Here is a 22,005-nt window from a genome sequence, read left to right as displayed (position 1 = left end):
GATTTCTCCAAAATACCTCCCCAAAGAAACCCTGACACACTTAAAAACCTTTATGATGTCCAAGATCAACCTTGAAGCACTGGACTTCCAATGCATGTAATTAAATTGCTAGGAAATCTTTTACAGCACATTTAAGTTTCCCTGGTTACTTAACTTGCCCACTTACAAAACAGGGATAAGCATATCAGACTGTGAAACGACTTGAAACACAGTTTCCCATACACTTTTCAAAATTTTTTTTATGTTTAATAGAGTATTTTTGAGGACAACTATCGTGGATTATATTGCCTTAGTCCTTTAGAAATTAAGGTTGCCTCATGGAAGCAAAAAGAGCAATAAAAGAACAGAAAAGTAAGTATTTAACTGAACTCGGTTAATATGTTAATATTATACTGACTTCTTCAGGTACTCAAATATCTACCAACATTTAATTTTTAGTAACTGTTGTAAACTTACAGCCTTGGGTTGCATCAGCTAATATCCAAATGTTGTGTTTGGCTAAGGTACTGCAGTTTCTTTTCTTGTAAGTAGATGTTAATACCTTTATGAGGACTTGCAGGCTGCAATCTACAAGCATTACCACTCTCCAATCTTTCATATCCCATACAATTTGAAAGCCACAGCCATGGGAGTCTGGGCCTCTGAGTGCTAAATGAATGGTCTAGATTGGGAAGGACATCTGTTCTGCAAATGTGTAGTATAGGTAAGCCAATACAGGAACTTTAAGCCAATCAGTGGGATAACGGAAATTGGTGTTTTAAATTTATCAATGGAACTTCAGTGTGAAGCTAAATTGAATTACATAATTAAACTTATTTATACGCAAAATATTTTGAAACTCATGCAGAATGTTTTCTTCTTGCATTTTTTTCTTTCTTTCTTGCATTTTTATGAACTTCTTGATGATTCTGCATACAACTAGAGAGCAGAAGGAGGGGCCAAGTGACCGCATTAAATGGGTTTTCTAAGGTTTACAAATCTCTCGATCAAACAAATTGAGCCTTCTCGCATCATACAGAACATCTCACAATTAGAAACAATGCCAATTTTGCATTTAGGTTCACCTTAGATCAATAATCACTAAACAACTTGTATCTGTGGACATCTGACTTCAGGACTGAAAGAAAACCCAGCTAGAATTGCAGTTGTTATTTTTTCTTAAAGATTTATTTTTTTTATTAGAAAGGCAGATACAGAGAGAAGGAAAGACAGAGAGAAAAGATTCTCTGTGCGTTGATTCACTCCCAAAGTGGCCATAACTGCCAGAGCTGAGCCGATCCCAAATAGCCAGGAATCTCCTCAGGGTCTCCTATGCTGCACAGGGTCCCAAGGCTTTGAGCCATCCTCCACTACTTTCCTGGGCCACAGGCATGAAGCCGGAAGGGAAGTAGAGCATCTGGGATATGAACTGGTGCCCATATGGGATCCTGGTACATGCAAGGTGAGGACTTTGGCCACTAGGCTACTGAGCCAGGCCCTGCAGTTATGTTTTATACTAGTTCTCATACCTTCACACAAGGTATGTAAAAATGCTAATACTGTGTCAGGTTAGCACACAAATCCTGCAGATATTAATGGCATCTCATTTTACTATCTCCTAGACAATGCTGGAAAACAACTAGTCAACGTTGACAAGTAATCGGCATCTTTCTTTGACATATACATAAATATCAGGGGACTTCAAAATTTTATACTCCCCACACATACTAATACACTACATTCAAATCTGTATGTGACATACATGTGATAGGAGTAACTGCATGACAAAACACAAATGGGCCTCACTGGTACAGCACAGTACTGAAAGTTGGTTCTGTATTCTTGCACACATCACGTTACTGAGACAAAAAATTTTTACCCCCTTTGAATTCAGAATGTTTTAATTATTCTTACTGTCTGAAGGATGCTTAGCTGTTCAAACAGCAATATCCTGCTCTGTCACTCACAACCCAAGCAGCAAGCAGAAAGAGCCCACGTAATGAGACTGACAGCTAGAGCGTTTCTCTCTGCAAGCAGAGGGGAAAGAGAATGAGATGCACAACCAGTTATTATCTCTCGGACTTTTCATTTGATTCGTTATCATTGCCAGTGATACTGTATGTGTCTGACTCTGACTCTCGTTTAGACTGCCAGCCAAAGATATGAAATCCCATCTGTGGATTTCACCCATGAGCATGTCTTGATTTCTTAAGTGAGGGAAAAATGACTTAGGAGAAATTTTTTGTTGAGTCTCGGTGGCAATATAGACTTATTACCAAATGTGTGAAAAACAATTACGTGAATTTATGTTGTTGCCACAGGTAGAAATTCAGTGTTCTGAGAATAAAACTCTGCTGGAGTACTTGCATGCAGGGCAATACTTGACCAAAAGTTGGCGCCATCAGAGGCAGGTGTTGTTCTAAAGGTAACAGGTTCAGGTGTTGGATGTCAGCATGAAAGGTTGGCAGCAGCCAGAGAAGGGCCTAGCAAACCAGCAGCAGGTGTCTGAGAATGGAAACTGTAAGACAGGATCATGGTTGGCAAGGCTGGAGCCCCAGGCAACACACATTCCTAAGGTGAGAAGCCTTGGGTTCCACTCTCCACCTCTCCCTGGGTGTGTGATGTTCTCTTGAGGACCTCCTGGTTGGGACTGAGACTGGTCAGTAAAAAGCAAAAACAAAAAACTCACAAAAATAAGACCTACAGATGAATTGGGTTGATACAAAATATGGTTCCTGAAATGAATAAAAGCTGCCAGAAAAGGTATTGAGTTGTTCCTCTCTAAGTAAAACGCTGCCCACTTTCAAAAACTTCTCTCTGTCCTTTGTTTTCTTGTTGTGTGTCACTCACTTTCTGAGCCTATGCTCATGCCAGGCTGGTTCCAGCAGTTACGGTCTCCCTATTCACAGGGTAGGTTTCTCATGGTCTGGTTAGCCCATGGTCTGAAAGGATTACATGGACAACTCCAGAAATAAACAATTCATGAGTTTTAAATAGCTTTCATTATTGTGTATCATTATGGTATTTGTAATTTTGCTATTGTTAATCAGTTTCTGCACTAATGGCACTAATGGTCAATTAAAATTTATCATTACATGTATACTTGAGGGGGAAACCATACATACTGATTTTGGGGATCTAATAGGGATCTTGATACATAATCACTACAGAGAATGGGATATCACTGTATAGACATGAACTACTCACACCATATGTAATATGAAAATAGTGCTTCCTAATGTGAAGTCATCTCTGTTTTTTAAGGACTTCTTTATTTATTCAAAAGTCAGAGTTATAGAGGTGGAGGAGAGAGGTGGTTGGGAGAGAGAGAGAGAAGGAGGGAGAAAGGGAGAGAGAGAATTATTCTCTTTGCTGTTTCACTCCCTAAATGGCAACAACAGCTGCAGCTTGGCTGGACCCAGTTCAGGAGCCTAGCACTCCCTCAGGTCTCCTAAAACAGAGCAGGGGCCCAGGCACCCGGACCATCTTCTGATGCTTCCTGGGTGCACTGGCGGGCCTGAGAGCAGGTTTTTGCAGCTGAGACTCTAACACTCACAAGGGTGCTGGTCTCCAAGGTAGTGGTTAAACCCCCATGCCACAAACACAGGCCTTGGGTGCCGTCTCTTCCAGTGAAAAACCCCTCACTTACTATTGTTGCTGTTATTGTTGTTTAACTGAGGGACAGAGAGAAACAGACAAGGATAGGACTTCCACACTTGGTTCACTTCCCAAATGCCTCTGACAGCTAGGACTTGGCCAGAGCTGGGAATCGAACCCAGATTTCCCTCCTGAGTGGCAGGGACCGAGTTATCTATCACCTGCTGCTTTCCGAGGAGTGCATTAACAGAAAGCTGGAATTGGAATTGCAGCCAGAACTCAAACCTAGGCATTCTGATATGAGATGCGGGCATTGTAAGTGGCCAAACGCCTCAGCCAAACCCACAGTTCTAAAAGCCTAGTATTGTACCTAGTCATCGAAGCGGCTCCAAAACATGTGTCTTAATGCTTTACTTAGCACTTTTAGTTAAGAAAACCTGGATGAGAAATTTAAAAATACAGCATTGATACTGATCAGTGGTTTCAACTGAATGTTTCATAACCCTCTTTAATCCACACATAATATGCATGTGAGTATGTAGATTATAACATATTATGAAAGTCAAAATGCATTTTCTATTCTCCAATTCTTGAACATAAATATAATACAGTTATAATTTTAAAGTGCTAATTTAAATGATGGTGCTCTTGCAAACATTTTAAAGAATACAACATATTGGTAACATACTAATTACTACAGCCACTATGAAATCAGTATGGAGAGTGCTAAAACACCTGAAAATTGATGCACTGTATGTCCCAACTATCACACTTCTGGGAATATATCCAAAGGAAATGAAATCTGCATATGAGAAAGTGACCTATAATTCTATATTTACAGCAGCATGGTCTACAATAGTAAAGACATGGAAACAACCCAGATACCCATCGGAACAGGAATGGATGAAGAAATAGTACATCTACTCTATGGGATACCTCTCAGTCATGTATATGCACATATTCATCCAGAGGAATTGTATAATGGAGACTAGCACACCAAGAAGTGAAGATACAGTGCAGCATACATTTCTACTCCCAAATAAAAGATGGACTGCATATGAAACTGTTAAATATATCCTGACAATAGGATGTTGGAATTTCCACAATTATCTATACCCACAAAGCAGAAGGATGGACTTGTGGCTGCTGCTGAAGGACTGTACTGTTGTAGTGATGTGGGGGAATATGGAAGGGAGGAGGGGAATAGGGAGGGTGGAAAGGGAAATCCCAAATCCTTGGAACTGTAGCACGAAAAGTAAAAATAAAAAAAAAAAAATCCAGGAGATTAGTACCTTCAAGATTTTAACTTCTGTTGCTAATAGTGCTTTAGTGTTATGGTTAACATAGCAAGCATTCATGATTTTCAGTTAATGAAACGTAAAATAAAATTAAATTACAAAAATGAACAGGTAAAGCAAGAAAAGCATAATGCATTTAATGGATTAAGAAACACATCATCTAAGTAATCTGTACTAAAAAAAAGTTATTTCAAAACACAGCCACACATACCAATTAAATATGAAAATTTCCAAAGGCATAGTGAATACTAATTTTAATTTAAAACATACTTTTGATGAATGCATTTGAAAAGAAGATTTACATTTTGGAAAAGAAATATTGGAAATTGTATGCCAAGATATGCACATTCATTGCTTATGGGAATCTAGATAATATTCCTTATGATGAAGCCACTAGCATAGTACTCTGAAATAAATTCATGGGAGTTTCTATGGTAAAAGCAAACATACATGTTTTACCTTATCTCCATTTTCATATCATAGAAAGCCAGAAGAGAACAGTACTAGATTAAAATCCCAAATCATTTTAACAATGGTTTTCCAAGATTGCTATGGTGGGGAAATTTTTCCGACTCTCCTTTTGGGCTTTTCTGTATTTTTCACATGTTCTAGCATATGCTGTGTCATATCAAATGTGATATTCCAGATGTTTTATCATGTAGTAATTTATCACACATACAAACACACACAGAATTATTTATGAGAACACATGTTAGATTAGATCATAAGGTTGCGAAGGCACTAAACAGTACAAGTAAAGACCATTAACCTCTCATACTGTCACCGCAGACTGCCCCCTTTGAATTGTCACTAAGTTACCTATAACCTGCTCTCCCTCTTTGCCCTCACGGTGGTCCATAGTGTATCTTCAAAGCAAGATTTGGGACAAGTGACTGGTCACTACCCATTGCTCCTCCAGCCGTCCACGCCGTATCACATAATGTGGACTTCCTCAGAAACAAAAGAAGCTTATTAGGCATTGCTGTTATAAAAAATATGCTTTAAGAAATATTTCACTGAACTCATGGTGTGGAAACATGGTGTGGAAGGAAATTGTCTCAAAGTTGACTGTTGCTTTTCTTTGTGGGAAAAGAATGATAAGTTGTCGCTAAAATGGTGAACTAAGAAGAAATACAGTGTTTCAGAGGAGATACACCTATATGTGCGTCATATTCCAGTAAAAGAAAATTTAAAGCTAGGCAGTGCATTGTCTGTACTTGAAGTTTTAAAACGAGTTTCCCAGAGGAAAAAGCAGTCACAGACCTTGGAGTTTGTTTTCAAGACAAGCTCATGGTACAGGCCTGAGGACACATCATTGAACATTTCTGATGCTGTTAATAATTTCAAGGGAGAAATATTTCCTCATTCCTAATTGCAAATCAGGTCAAAACCAAACTACTGTACTGTATTTTATTATAGCTTCTAGAAAAATACTTTAATGTTCTAACTAGTGTAATTAATTTTCACACAACTGTAAGCTGTTTTTATTATGCATTCTTATTTTCAAAACTTTGGGGGCTTTGTTGGTTGTAGAACTTTAGGGTTGAATTGCCAATTTTAAAGTATTTCTGATGCACATCAATGGAAAATTGCTGAAATGAAGAAACTTTTCTGCCCAGTCTGGAGACTGATATTTTGAAAACAAAGTTATGTAAAGTAAGGCTTCTACAGGTACTAGTGCCTCTTAATAAATACCAACAAGAAAAATTACAAAACAGCACAAGGCTAGAGAGCAAAATGTTCTCAAATTCAATATTATATTTAGGTTTTTCATATTATTCTATTGTTATTATTATTCATATTATCTTAAAGGTTTTTGTTGCTTGAAAAGCATATGTTTTGATATATTTTGTCAATCTGATTTTTTTCCAAGTATTAATTTTAAGTAAAATTACCTTTAAACATAGCAGAAGCTAATAATTTGTTTTGTCAACAGAACTACTTGCATTGCTGGTGCCTGTATTGTGGCACAGCAAGTTAAAACTCCACCTGTGGCAGCCTGGACCTGGACATTGCCGTCGGGTAGAAGAATGGGTCAGTGGCTGGAAAATCTCTGTCTCTCTTTTCCGTCGCTCTGATTTCAAATGTATCATGTATTTACTGTTTCATTGATCTACTATTATTTTAAGGTCCTTAAACCACAAAGTGAGAATTATCTAAGGGCCCCATGGTAGCATTCCATTTGCAGTCAGTACCACACAACAAACACATTATTGCTGGCATGCATTATGTTATTAGCAATGCTATGCTTTAATTTCCTGAGAAATTTATAATATTGTTTTATATATTTTATACCCCCAACTATTTTATTATCTTTTTGTAAAAAGGAGCTATCCTGCAGTACAGAGCTAGCATAGGTTTAACCCTAAGGTAGCTAAAAGTGAACACTTAGTGATTACGATTGACTGGTATTTATTAATTAGGGTAAGTTTCTAAGTATTAAACATATACATGACTTTGGGGGGTGGGGAATCTGTCTCCTTGGCCATAGATACATAAAGAGCAGACCTAGGAGTTTTACAGCACGTAAGTTATGAACGATTTGCTTTTCATCAATCTTTATTGAACAAGGCCCAAAGAACATGAACATTTGAACAAAAGTACTGCTTTTTGATTAAATTAAATATGAATATGTGCTGGTAAAGAAGTATTAAAAAGCAGTTAAAAGTTGGAAGAGAGAGAGCCAAAGTTTCTGGGTTCAAACCAGTCATCTCTGCCTGTGAGAGCTGTCACCATCTTTAACTGAGGGTAATTGATAATGGTATTCTCCTTGCAGTATTTCTGTAAATTAATTAAACTCTGAGAATCATAGAATACTTCCTGGAGTTGTTTGGACAAGGTTGCTCTGCTCATGTTATTATTGCCCTGCATAATAATTTTGACCTTACATTTATTTATTTATTTTTGCTTTGAATTGTATGGTACAATTCCATAGGGTGTGGATTCTCCTCCCCGCCTACTACAAAATTCCCACCCCCTGGACTGATTAAATAACAGGGCTGATTAACTTATGGCTGCTTAAGAAGAACTATGCTATTGTAATAATATGGGGAACATTAATCTTACATTTAAAATAAGTATCTTAGAACTTAAAATTTATACATTTCATGTGTAGTTTTAAGAACTTAATGATACTTTCCATTTTACCCTCTTCCCCTCACTTCTTCTTCTTCTTTCCTTTCTTACTTTTCTTTTAACTTTTGCAAAGGCATGTGTTCAAAGTATTTTATAATCATAAGCTTCACCTTCAACTAAATGAAGAATTGAAAAAGTGGTAAATAGAAAAACCTCTGTTCCTCAGGAGTACAGACAAGAGCTATGAACAATAATAAAATCTCAACATTTTATTCTTGCTCATGTACATTGTGATTTTTGTACTCTCTATTATTAGTTACTACAAATCAGACAAAATATATGCTATTTGCTTTTTGGGGGCTGGCTTATTTCACTAACCAAAATGGTCTCTGATTGTATCCATTTTCTTGAGAAAGACAGTATTTCATTTTATTGATGCCTACATGGTATTCCATCACACACACACACACACACACACACACACACAAACACAAATCTCGCTATATAAAATACCAAAATTTCTTCTTCTTAAGTCTCCCACATGGGTAGAAAGGGCATAGACACTTAGGCTGTCCTCCATGGCTCTTCCCAGGTTATTAGCAGGAAGCTGGATCAGAAGTGGAGTATCCAGGACAACACGCAGAAAGCACACGAGGGGCAACAGCACAGCACAGGCAGGGGCTTAGCCCATGGCACCACAATCCCAGCACTAGCCCTTTCTTTCTGAGGACCTTGAGATGTATATTTTGAGATCTGTGGTGCATTTCGTAGCCTGATAAAGTAACAGAACTTTCCAACAGAGTGCTGTATTAACAGGTCACTTAACTGTGGCAGTCTCACCAAGAACAGACCAAGGGACATGTCTCAAGGGAGGGTTGTGTGTTTGTGTGTAGGTGGGGAGGGGAAGCCAGCAGCTGGCTAAGCCAAAAATATATATAACTGGGGCACAAACTGGCACACATGTGGGATTCTAGCATTACAGATGGTGGCGTTGCTTTCTATGTCACGATGCCAGCCCCAGCATAACTTCTTTATCCAGTCATTAGTTGATGGGTATCTGGTTTGTTTCTCTATCATATCAATTAGGATTTGAGCTGCTATAAACAAGGAGGTGGCATAATTCTTCCACACTTGGATCTTTGAGAAAATCGCTCTTTCAAAATGTGGGAAGGTAGTTTGCTTTTGTGTTACTTTGAATGTATTTGTTGCGAAAAATGCAATAAGATAGTAATTTTTTTTCAAGCACAAATTGGGTCATGTTTTTAAGGGTAAAATTGTGATCAATTAGCTTTAATTTTTGACATGTTTATTTTTAGGTGATTAATGAAACAAAATCTCCAATAGGCTTAAGTTATATCTCCACTAATTTCCCTATCTTGGACTGCTTTTTCCTAAAAAGTATAGCATTTTTTTCTTAGGTACATTTATGAATAAGAATGATATAACCTTTTAGAAAGATTTATTTATTTTGCAAGTCACATTTACAGAGAGAGAGAGAGAGAGAATTTTTGAATTACCAGTTTATACCCCAGGAACCAGGAGCTTCATCTGGGTCTCTGGATTGAGTAATAGGGGCCTAAACACTTGTTCCAGCCTCTGAAGCTTTTCACAGGCCATCATCAGGAGGATGGATCATCAGTGGAGCAGCTGGAATACGAGCTGATGCTAAAATGGGATGCTAGCACTGCGTGTGGAGGCTTTATTGCATACCACAACACTGGTCCAACTTTATTCCCACATTGCATTTGAAAGGTAAGAAAGTCTCAATTGAAGTCCAACAATATATTTTGATTTTCATTTTTATTAGTTTCATAATCTGAAAACCTAATTAAATTCTTCTAGTTGAAATTTCCGAGAAATAAAGGTAGAACATTTTCCTGGCAAATTCTATTTATATAGAATTTATGTCCTTGTCTAATTTCACTTGGTATAGGTTGAGAGACAATGAATTAAATGTAACTGACCGGGCCTGGCACAGTAGCCTAGTGGCTAATGTCCTCGCCTTGCATGTACCGGGATCCCATATGGGCACCAGTTCTAATTCCAGCTGCCCTGCTTTCCATCCAGCTCCATGACTGTGGCCTGGGAAAGCAATAGAGGACAGTCCAAAACCTTGGGACCTTGCACCTGTGTTTGAGACCTGGAAGAGTCTCTGGGTTCCTGTCTTCGGATTGACTTAGCTCAGGCTGTTGCGGCCAGTTGGGGAGTGACCAACACATGGATCTTTGTTTGTCTCTCCTTCTCTGTCTATCTGACTTTCCAATAAAAATAAATCAATCTTTTTTTTTAAAAAAAGTAACCGATTGATAGAGGAGAACAGTAGGTAGCATAAATGACATTTATATGTAGGTCAGTCATTGCTGCTTCAACAATTACGATAAAAAGCCAAGTCAGAAAAGAAAACCAGATCTGATGCAAGAGCCTATAATGTGTAGCAAATGGAAAAGCATTCATGGCTAAAGAAATAAGACGGGGAGCTTCTGGATTTCTATGAATCTAAAATTATAAGCATTTTTTAAATCAAGTACTCTCTTACTAGAACAAAATAAGACATTGATATTGAACTCAATTTATGAGTAATATAGGAATTCCTTTCCAACATGGAAGTGAAAATATAGGAAACTCTGAAGAACTTGATGAAGAAACATGCATCCCTCATGTGGGAGGACAAATGTTTTAGGCATTAAATAAAAGTTTATACTCCCCGTAAATGTGGTGATAAAACCTCATGGCAGTGTTTAACAAAGTTGATTAAAATGTTAGTGTATAGGTCCCAATTGTAGAAAGCAGCCTTCATACTATGTGGCAATTTCTTTAAAAACTGAGGGTGGAATTCAGTGGTCCCCAGGCAACTGTGTTTTAAGGTGCTGACAGGTGACTCTGGTGCACCATAAAGTCTCAGAGCCTCTACTCTTATGAGAGGATTTACTGTAGCAAGCCTATGAGAGGCTATAAACTTTATATCCATACACTTCAACCACACTCATCTCATTAGCTTGCATCCTTGTCTGAATCTTTCAGCCACGGATCATATGACGCACCCAATTTCTTATTTGCATACTAAATGATTACCATTACGAAAGTAGTTTTGCAAGGATACTGCCATTCAAGTTGGGATTCGGAGAATCTGGCAAACATGACTTTCCCACATTAAAGACACCACACCTTTAATCACAGCAAAAACAAAGATGTTTCTTTTTGTATTTGAGAACAGAATTGCTATATCACTATCTCTGATACCCAGAATTTGATAAGTAGAACACTGAATGTGGAAAGATACACTACCGCTGAAGCTCTAGATTGAAAGAAAGAAAACAAATAATTTACTCATTTGCCACTCCTCTTAATGCTTTTGAATATTACAAATGTGTATACATAATCATAATGCCAGTTGGAGGTAGCAGGGTTATTTTCATTTTGCAAATTACCTTTATATTCCTTGACACATTTGGTTTTTACAGTAACTCTAGGAGGTGAAGCAGTGTATTCATTCATTTCTCCTACCCATTTCTTTGAGTAACTGCGCCAGTTACTGTTCCAGGATCTAGAGACATAGCAGTGAAAGAAAACACAGGCTGCAGTTGGGGGCAAGGTCTGGACTGAAGACTTCAGTGGTATTCTCAGAGAACAAGAGGGGATTTCAAAGCATTCAAGGAAAATGTGTATTACAAAAACAAATCATGGATAGATTTCAAAATGTTTGGGCACACAAATTAATGTATCTTTCAGTTCAAGTGCCCATGAACTTGTTGAATACCCTTGAAATATAAGTCGAAAGGAAACATTTAGTAAGGCAGTAAGACAAAAAGGAGCTGCTGAATGGCCAGATCAAGCAAAAAAAAAAAAAAAGTTGCATGGTTTTTATATGAACTTCGGACAGTTAAATCCAAACAAGCACTTTTAAAAAGAGTTATCTATTTTATTTGAAACTCAGAGCTCCAGGAAGAGTATGTCTTCCATCTGTGTTTTCACCCCCCAAATGTCTGTAAGGGCAGGGTTTAAGCTAGATTGAAGTCAAGATCCAGGAGTTTCATCTTGGCCTCCTACATGGGTTCAGGGACCTGAGTAAATGGTTCATCTTCTGCTCTTTCCCAGGCCATCAGCAGAGAGCTGGACAGGAAATGGAGCAGTCAGAAACAAATTGGTACCCAAATGTGATACTGGTTTCATGGAGGCAGTTTCACCTCCTTTGCCACAATGCCAGCTCTGATAACTTATTAAAATTAAAGAGAGAAAAAAAAAACCCGAGAAGCTCCTAGAAAATGCCGCTAGACCTTTCACACTGCATCATTTAGATTTAGTTATATGTGATCTTTCATATCCAGCAAAAATACTTATTTGAATTTCTAAAACTGTAATTTTATAAACACTTGTAATAAATTAAAATTTATTTTTCTGCTGATAGATTAATGTTACACATGTCTTAATTTTGAATTGAAGAGTAATCAGAATCCACAAGTCAATTCAAGACAGCATACTATCATTCATTAACAGTTAATGAACACCCATGGGTATGTGCAATAGTGTTACAATTCAATAAACCAGTCACTGTTTGAGGGCAACATATTGGGGTCATGTTTAATTACCAACCTAGCTAAACTCATCTAGCTAAACTCAGAGGGCTGATTGCCAGATCCATGGACATATTGTTAAAGTAAACAGGGTTAGAGTGGATTCACAGGGAATTATGTGGCTGCCTGCAGTTTTGGCATCCTATATTAGAGCACTGACTTGAGTCTCAGTTGCTCTGCTTCCAACCCTTCTCCATGCTAATGAGCCTGGGAAGACAGTGGAAGATGCTCTAAGCTCTTGGTCCTCCATAATCCATGTGAGAGAACCAGATGAAGTTTTGGGTTCCTGGCTTCAGCTTGGCATGGCCATTTGTGGAGTAAATGGACATATGGAAGATCTCTCTTTCTCCCTCTCTCTTCACACTGTCCATTTCAAATAAATAAATAAATATTTATATATGCATATTTAATAAACTTAGATTGAAAATATGCCTGTTTAAACACTATATGCATTCATGTCTGCCAAGGCACTTTGATGAATGGAAAAAAAGAACATGGAAAGCTATCAAAGTGGAAATGTACCATTTCCAGACCTTATCTGAGAGGATTATGCTCACACACAACACATCCCTTAAACTGGAGAGATAAAAGTCACATGCATCCAGCCATTTATTGAGGAAGAAAGTTTTGGAGTTGAGAGCAATATTAAATCAAACTCACTCAGTTTCTCTTTAACATATGCCATAAACACCTAAAACTTGATATTTTAGATAGTGGAAAAGCCTTACCCTTCAGAAGATCTGAAAAAAGCAAGACTTGAACCTTAAGCTTTGAAACCAGTTCTAGAAAAATCATCAGTTATATTAATACCAACTAAAGTTATTGTGTAAATAAGATAATAAGGAATTAAAGAATGTTCTGGCTTCATTCAAAGTTTTATACTCTTATCCACTAGACCTAAAATATCCACACACTAGACCTAAAGGTCATGTGGGGAGATCTCTTGATGGTTTATAGCTTACTAATCATTAAATTCAATTTATTTCCAGTAAGGGTATATTGCATTGTGTTTATTTTCCTGGCTCCTCACTCTGAGGTTGCCATGGCTGGTCTCATCTCTAGAGCAATACTCACTACTATTTCAAGTTCTACCAAGAATTTTTGTCTCTTAGGCTGGAAAAGCTCAGTCATTATGAGTAGAGCCATTACTGTTTCACTATTATCTGCGAATCCCCTGTTGCCTATCCACTCTGTGTAGATAATTTTTAACTCATCCAATTTTGAGTGGTTCCCCTTTGCTAGTTACCACTATAAATGATGCAATTAAGTTATACATTTTTACTCTTTAAAACACAATATTCTCCCCATTACTAAAGTCTCAGTTTATTTATAACTTTAATGCAAAGGAAAAGTATAATACATTTACCTTAATGCTAGGTCTATTTAAATTCTATATTCTTTCAGTTCTGGCAAGGCTCTTTGATGAATAAAAAAAAAAAAAAAACTTTAAGATATTCTCTATCCACCAGGACAATGTGATTTAATTAAGAAGTCAAGGTGTGAAATGGGGAACCTGATTAAGTAGGGATTGAACATCATCATGGGCAATCATTTATGATACAGAAAATTAGAAATACCACTTGCTAAAAAAGTAGGAAATCAATGTTGACATACATTGTTGGCAAAACGATCTGACCAAAAACAGGTCTGAAATACATGTTTGGATTACTAGTCTAAATTCAGGTGGTGCTGTACACTGCAAAAAAGAATATTGACACATGGGAGATTTCATAGATTTGCAGGCTGGCCCAGATGTTTTTGTCGCAGCCTTCCTGTCTCAGGTTGATTAGTTTCTGCCCGCTCCACATGTTTCTCAGCTTATGTCCGTGCTCTGAGACATCCTTTCTCACTTCCCACCAAAATATTATTTTTTCTTTAAATATTTAGCTTAGTTATTCGAAAGGGAGTGTGGCAAGGAGAGAAAGGGAAAGAAAGAGAGAAACAAAGAGATCTTCCATTTGATGGCTGCCTCCAAAAATGACCACAAATTCAGGTCTGAGTAACTACTCTGATCTCCCAAAGGGATGACAGGGATCCAAACACTAGGACCATCTTCTGATGCCTTTTCAGGCACATTTGCAGGAAGCTGGATTTCAAGGGCTACAATGAAAATTTCTACTCTAGGACGGACTACCAGTGTTATAAGCAGTAACTTAACATGCTTTGTCACAGTGCCTCTCCATGTTCCAAATAATCTTCTGTACTCTTGTTCTGAGTGTTCCTTTCTCCTGTGCATTGCCATCTTTTTCTACGCTTAGTGTTTTTGTAAATAACCACTCCATTATCAGACAATGCCTAACAGAGGAGTAAGCAGGGCGTCACTTTTGGGAACGAAGTCATTTTGAGCCAATACTAGTGTAGGACCCCCTCATCTACATGGCTTACCTTTCAACAGCCAAATAGGAACCTGAAACTGGATAGTAGAGAACCCTTCATATGCAAGGTTTTGTTTTTGTGTTTTCTTCTATACATATGCAACTGTGATAAATTTTCATCTTTTCACTAAAGAACTTTGTGGCTTCTCTTGACAACATCAATACTTTTTTGCACTGCATGGTTATTTTTAAAGAAAAAGGAAAAAGGTATTGATTGAACACCAGCATGGATGCACTGAGTTTGTCTGGTATCTGAGTCAGCTACTAAGTGACTAACAAGTAGGCACACTACATAATATCAATAACTTGAATACAAAGGATTCCCTTCCTAGGTAAGAGACAGGGATGGCGTAAGTTTTCACAGCACTGCTGAGAGCAGCATGCAATTTAAAACTTATGAATCATTTGTCTCCGGAATTTTCCATTAATTATTTTTGGAATACAGCTGACCTCAGGTAACTGAAACCATGGAAGGGAAAGTGTCAATGGACTACATAGTCCAATCATCAAACTAATTATGAACCACAGACATAAAAATAATTAAGACACAATTCTTAACCATGAACAGCATGCTGTCTACTGGAGAAAATAAATAACTACGTAAATGACTCTCTATTTTTTAATCCCTAAAACAGCAAAGGAATTATGTGCAAGTCCAATGGTTACACAAATACATGTTTACACACATCTGTATATATGTAAATACACATATATATACAGATGCCCACACACAGACACATCTGTACTGGTAACTGTATCAGGCAGGACATCTTCTGCAGCTGACCTAATTGAACAGAAAAAGTGCATGTTGTTGAAATCATTCAAGACATCAGTTCCAAAAAGTGAATTAAGTGCTGGAGTCTTGCTAATTATCAAGACAGTAATGCATTCCATTTTGATGGGTCCACTTAGTTTCCATGAAGTGATTCGGACAAGAAAAATAGACAACTTAAGCATACATAAAATTTTAAACAAAACTAACTCATTTGACTACCTTATTTTAAGTTGGCTTCAACAGGAATACCAAAAGATGAGCTGGCCACAGAAACTTAGAAGCCTATTAACACTAGGAATATATGAACAGCTACAAAGGAGGGCAGCAGCAATTTGAAAATCTAATATAGGAGCTAAAATTAGCTAAGGCTAAGTCACTATTTCAAAGCTAGCCATTGGAGAAGGCGAGATTCCATGCAAATCAGGCTTACTTACTATTCATTTTTATTCTAATAAAAAGAAAGTCAGTGACATGCATATTTGTTTTACCAGCTGATGTCCTTTGGCATAACTTTAACCTTCTCCTATCTTTTAGAGGGAAATAGTGAAAATGTCTTTCTGATTCATAGCGAATGGAACAAATTAACAGTGAGGGCAATGTGCTTCTGTTTAAGCATAGATCATACTTTTCCATTTATCTGTCTTTTCATGAAGCTTTGCATGTGCTCATGTGCTAACACAAAACAAAATCTCAAAATTCAGTAATCACCAAATTTGGAGATTCATAATTTATTAAGACAAAACATAGGGTAAGTAACATAGCTTTTGTTCTATTACAATACTTGTACATCGTTTGGGTTTCTCAGTTTGTATGTGTCATGAGCCAAAGCCAGGTTGCTATGAAACATGAAGAGTACAGGGCCTGACACTTTGGTGAAATATTTCTTGGGAAAGCACCATCCCATGTTGGAGCACCTGTGCTGAGTCCTTCCTTCACTGCCCGTCTAGCTGTCCTGCTTCTCTCTCTCTCCAACTTTCTCTGTTGCTCTGCCTTGCAAATAAGTAAATGAAAATTTTTAAAAAAAAGTTTCCTAACATTAAAAAAAAAGGAGCACCAAAAAGCATGTGATAGTTAAGGCTAAAATATTTTCATAATGTTTTAATTTGTAATGAAGAAAAATCAATAGCAGAAATCCATAATGAAAAACAATAAAGAAAATAGTCAGTATTACTGACTTTTTTCTTTTCCCATATACTTGAATCTCATGGTATCAGTCAGAGACTTTAGTTTGAATATTTTCAATCTCATTTTCAAATGCAATCTCAGCCAGTGCGCATACCACTTTCTGCCAGAAGACATGGCTGTCACCATTCATTTGACTGCAAGATATACACATCTTTTTCATATGAGTGATGGCTTTTATTATGCTGGAAACACTATAATGTGTACTTTGTATGCTATAGGGGTTGCCATAATTCTGGAATATTTGTAGTAGGTTTCATTACCTTTTTTTGTGAGAAGAATGAAAATGAGTAAGAGTAGTCTGTGTATTCTCTCATTATTATAAGGCTCCTGCATCATAATATGGTTCCTTGGCTAAGCAGTCTTTTTGGCCTCCAGCACCAGGTTAAAAACAGCTTTAGCAGTGACCTTGATGCCAAGATGAAAAGAGCTGTTAGTCTAATTTCAGCTCCTCCTGGGCAGACGTCCAACGTACTAATTGGCACCCAGGTGACAGTGTCATGAAGCCAACCAGGGCAAAATCACATATTCAAATACCCTGTGCAGGTATACAATTTCAGACCATCTTTGCTCCTGAGCACCAAGCATTTCAAATTTTCCTTTGCTTAACTTAATTAAATACATGGAAGGGGGTAGGATTACCTGTTAGCCCTGCTATTATTAAAGTTGATTATAATTTCAAGTGAAATACTCAGTGTGTGTATATACAAGTACAACAATGAATTGATGGGCAGCATAAACCCAGGAAGAAGACACAAGCTCAATGCAAACCAAGCCCAAGGAAAACCTCTCTACACAGAAAAGACCTGGAACGTGGGCTCTCTGCCCCCTTGCTCAAACTTTTGATCACACTTATTCATGTGAGTGGTGCAGTGGTATTTTCTCAAAGCAAGAAATAGCAGGAACAAGAGACAAATAGCAAACCGAAGAGGGGCGGAAAAAGAAACACGTAGTTTGAATATAGATACAGTATACCAAAGCTTATTACACAATTTTTTGTTATTAGTCTGAACAACACTTAATCCTTTTCTGAAAGTCCAACAGGATTTGAAGAAAAAGTTTTCTACTTAAATGAGATAATGTCACTAGCTTGGCAGTTGGTTCAGAGGATCTAAAAAATTTTAACAATCATTCCTCAATCAACTTTCTTCTCTTTTCAGTATGTTAAAACTAATAACCCATTATCTTCCTTTTTTATAACACTTCCAATGTTATGTACCTATATCCTTTCTTAGAATTGTGACCCTGTCTCTACTCTCCATACCCAGAACTTCTTTACTAGTTTTCTGATGGAAGAAAAAAGTATCAATAAAAATTTGTGTCGCAAATTTTGAAGAATCTTCTGTCTCCTCAATGAAGTGTCAACTTCAGTTTTAGAAAAAGATAACAATTAAGCATTCCTCATATAATTTTGTTTTAATGTATTTTCTATTATTATAATAACAAAACCTATTTACACACAAATTTTCTGTAGATATTTAATGGTCCTGCGATAAGTACTTTTGGTAGTTCATAAATTACTGAAATGATGTCACACATTTTGACCACTTTTGCTGTTTTTCCAATTATTTTATGCAATGAAAAAACTAAGCAAAAATGGTGTGCCTCTTTTAGCATTTCATTTTTAATGATTTATTTATTTTTGTTTTTATGTAAAGGCACATTTATAGAGAAAAGAGACAGAAAGAAAAGATCTTCCATTTGCTGGTTCACTTGCAAAGTAGCCACAATGGCCAGACTTTAGCTGATCCAAAGCCAGCAGCCAGGAGCTGCTCCAGGTCTCCCACACGGATGTAGGTTCCCAAGGCTTTGGGTCATGCTCTACTGCTTTCCCAGGCCACAAGCAGGAAGCTGGATGGGAAGTGGAGAAGCTGGGACTTGAACTGGTGCTCATATGAGATCCCGCTGCATACAAGGCAAGGATTTAGTCATTGAGCCATTGCGGCAGGCCCAGCATTTCATTTTTAGATGCATGTTGGACAATATGAATATTTCATTTTCTATCAAAACTAAGTAGAAACAATTCTCATTTCTAGAAGTATATATCCTTAAAGCCATCTGATCACATAAAAATGAGAACCGATGGAAATAACAATTTAAATCTTGTCGAAATTCATTTAGTAACATTTCTTAAAGGACATTCTTAGGAAAATAGGATTTAGGTCTAGACAGAGACGCTACGTGAAACACATACATCTGAAGAGGATGGGATTTTGCTTTGTTGTTTTTGTTACAGGTCTTCTCAGCATCTGAATACTTGGAAATTTCTAGAATCTCTGAGACTGAAGAAGAAAATGAGAAAGAAAGGAGGAAGGGCCAAGCGTGAGCAGAAGGGGGCGTGCGATGGAACGCACCATTATGCTCATAAATCTGCATGTACGAAATGCATGACATTTGAGTGCCTTTTACAAATAAAAAAATTTTAAAAGATTTATTTTTTTAATTGCAAAGTCAGATATACAGAGAGGAGGAGAAACAGAAAGATCTTCCATCCGATGATTCACTCCCCAAGTGACCTCAACGGCCGGTACTGTGCCGATCCAAAACCGGGAGCTCTTCCGACAAACAAAAATTTTTACAGAAAAAAAATGTAAATAGCTAAATAGCTTTTAGCCTTAAAGCTGTACATTGCAGCAGCTTAATATTATTAGCATTGGAAAATTTTAAATATAACTGTTTATATGATTAATTCACTGTAGTTTTTAACCTACTACAGTAAACCACTAGTGCCACTATGGTCTGGAAAAAATGTGCAATAATGTGATTGCTGCACAATGTAAGAATCTTGACTTAAAGTAATCTAGTTTTTATAACACACTTTTATTAAAAAATGCAAAATTAAAAGTTCAGTCTTAAGTGGAAACAAACTATAATAAAATCACATCCATAATAAAATAAAATAAAAATTAAATAATAAATAAAATAAAACCCATGCTCTTAGCATTGCCAAAAATCCAGCATATACAGAATGTTAGAATTTAGATCCTCTTGACTGAAAAATAAAGTATTCAGAAAAATGCCTCGACCTTACTCTTCTCATAATATAGATTATGATAATGTGCTTCTTTAAGAAAAAGAATTGGACACTTTTCTATGTTTACAATAATTCAAAAGGAGAAACGTTTTGTGGAGAATACTTAGTTCCAGCTTCAAAGCACTATTATTAAAGCATACATGAATAACCTCTATCTTGGAGAAAAATATGAAAATAATAAAAAAAAATGGTACAGGACAGAAGCCTGAATCATTTCACCAGAAAGTGTTAAGTTTTCATTAAATTTCAAAACTCTGGTTACATCTGATTTGCTGTGCTTGCTTTTGGTTTCAGTAAGGTTTGGTGAGCTCTTTGAAAACAGCTTTCTGACCTAGCCTAAGGGGACCATGTTGCCACTGACTGCAAGCCATGACTAACAGACCATGGAGGTTTTATGTTCTTCCCACAACCAATCTTATAAATGAGTGACCAGTTAAAAGCTAGAAGGTTATCTGAGGCAGGGAACCATGGTGTTGTGTCAACTGACATTGGAATGTGGAAGTGTGAAGGCCTCAAATCCCTTCAATGTGACTGTTTCAAAACAAAACTTCCTGGGAAAGAAAATATCATAATCTCTAAAATAGACCAGTAGGCTAGCATTGGTAACCCTCTGTGGTGCCGGAGGTTTTCAGAGATTCTAAACATGTTTTAGGGGCACTACTACAAAGAAAGTATCCCATATATTTGCCCTAAAGAATAAGTTTACTCAATACAAGGTGGGTGCAATTTACTTGGACACTGATTGTCAACAATACAAACTGCTTCTTTTGGTAGTAAAACTCCAACAAGCATACACTTTGTTTGGCAAATGAATTATTTATTGGCTATAAGCTGAACCTTCTTGGAGGGGAAGTACTATAATAACGTAAAGCAAGTAATTGGTGAGGTTTTGGCTCAGCAAGGAACTAGTCTTTGCTGAGAAAAGAAAATGTACTTTGAAAAACGACAAATGGCAACCAAACAAGTGTTGTTGATTCTACTCAAATTCTCATTGTATTATATTAAAGATTCTAAAATATCATGTCGAAAATCTAGTTTTCCATCAAATATAGTACTCATCTCCTAAGAGGTAGGAAATCTGAGTGTGCGAAAGAGATTTAGGCTTTCAAAGTTCTCCTCACTTATTTTTTTTTTAACTTTTTGCTCCTTGGTCTTCCATAATGGAACATGGTAAAACACCAATCACCTTGCCGCTCTTGTTACTTATTCTCCTCCAGTCTAAGGGAGAAACATCAAGTTAAGATGGTCACAGGTCTCTGTCGTAGAAACAGTTGTCTTTGATTGATCTGCAACTCTGCCAAATCATTCACTTTTCTTTTTTTTAATCATACATATCTAGCACCACAAACAGACTTGGGAATGTGATCTCCCTAGAAGAATAGAATAAGACATTTGGCCCTGCAAAGATTTCTTTCCTCAAGCAAAAGCAAGGTGACCACCTGAGAAAATGCAAGCAGAGATGGTGTAGGGTTACCCCTACCTGCAAGAATAGAGGCCATGTTTTTCCAGGGACAGAGTTTATTTCTAGCAGAAACATGAAAATAATATTTAGTGCATGCAGTGTTTTGCCTTTTGCAATAACTTGCAAATACAAGTTTCATAACTTTGGTTCTACAGATGAGATAATTGAGATAAAAAATTTAATGATTCACTGACATCTAAGAGATTCCGGTCTGGGTAAGGCACCGACACTCTTCATACACTATTTTCTCTATAACTAGGGGGTAGACTATTGTGTTGCATCTTTGCATTGTCTTCAATAAGCGGCAGGTTTGATGAAGTTCACATAACCATAGACTTCTTCATGTTCATGATAACAATTCAAGATAGTGCATTTCTAGGAGGTTCACAGCGACTTAATTTTAGTTTGGTTTTTCCGATTTAACCTTTTTAAATATCACAAAATCTAACTTTTCATTTCTTGCCTTTTCTTTCTTCCTTCTCAGTCACAAAACTGGAACTTGCTATCAGCCAAGGTACTTCCATATATAACTGCTCTTTCCAAGGTCAACTGTTTGTTTCTAGAAATGTGAATAGGTAATGCGAAAAAAATGAGATGGTTTGGCTTGAATGAATTTGGAAAATGTATAACTCCATTCTACTCATTATCTTTTGAAGA

General features: G+C 37.0%; 1 protein-coding gene across 5 annotated transcripts in view; it reads right to left on the bottom strand.

Moving 5' to 3' along the window:
• ARHGAP24 (Rho GTPase activating protein 24) overlaps positions 1–22,005 on the bottom strand; it is a 422,476-nt gene that overhangs the window by 66,844 nt on the left and 333,627 nt on the right. The gene's annotated exons all lie outside the window — the stretch shown is intronic.

The sequence above is a fragment of the Ochotona princeps genome, chromosome 7 (genome assembly GCF_030435755.1).
Source record: "Ochotona princeps isolate mOchPri1 chromosome 7, mOchPri1.hap1, whole genome shotgun sequence".
Lineage (NCBI taxonomy): Eukaryota > Metazoa > Chordata > Mammalia > Lagomorpha > Ochotonidae > Ochotona > Ochotona princeps.
Note: the sequence above shows the minus strand (reverse complement) of the source record. Positions and strands in the feature narration are given on the sequence as shown.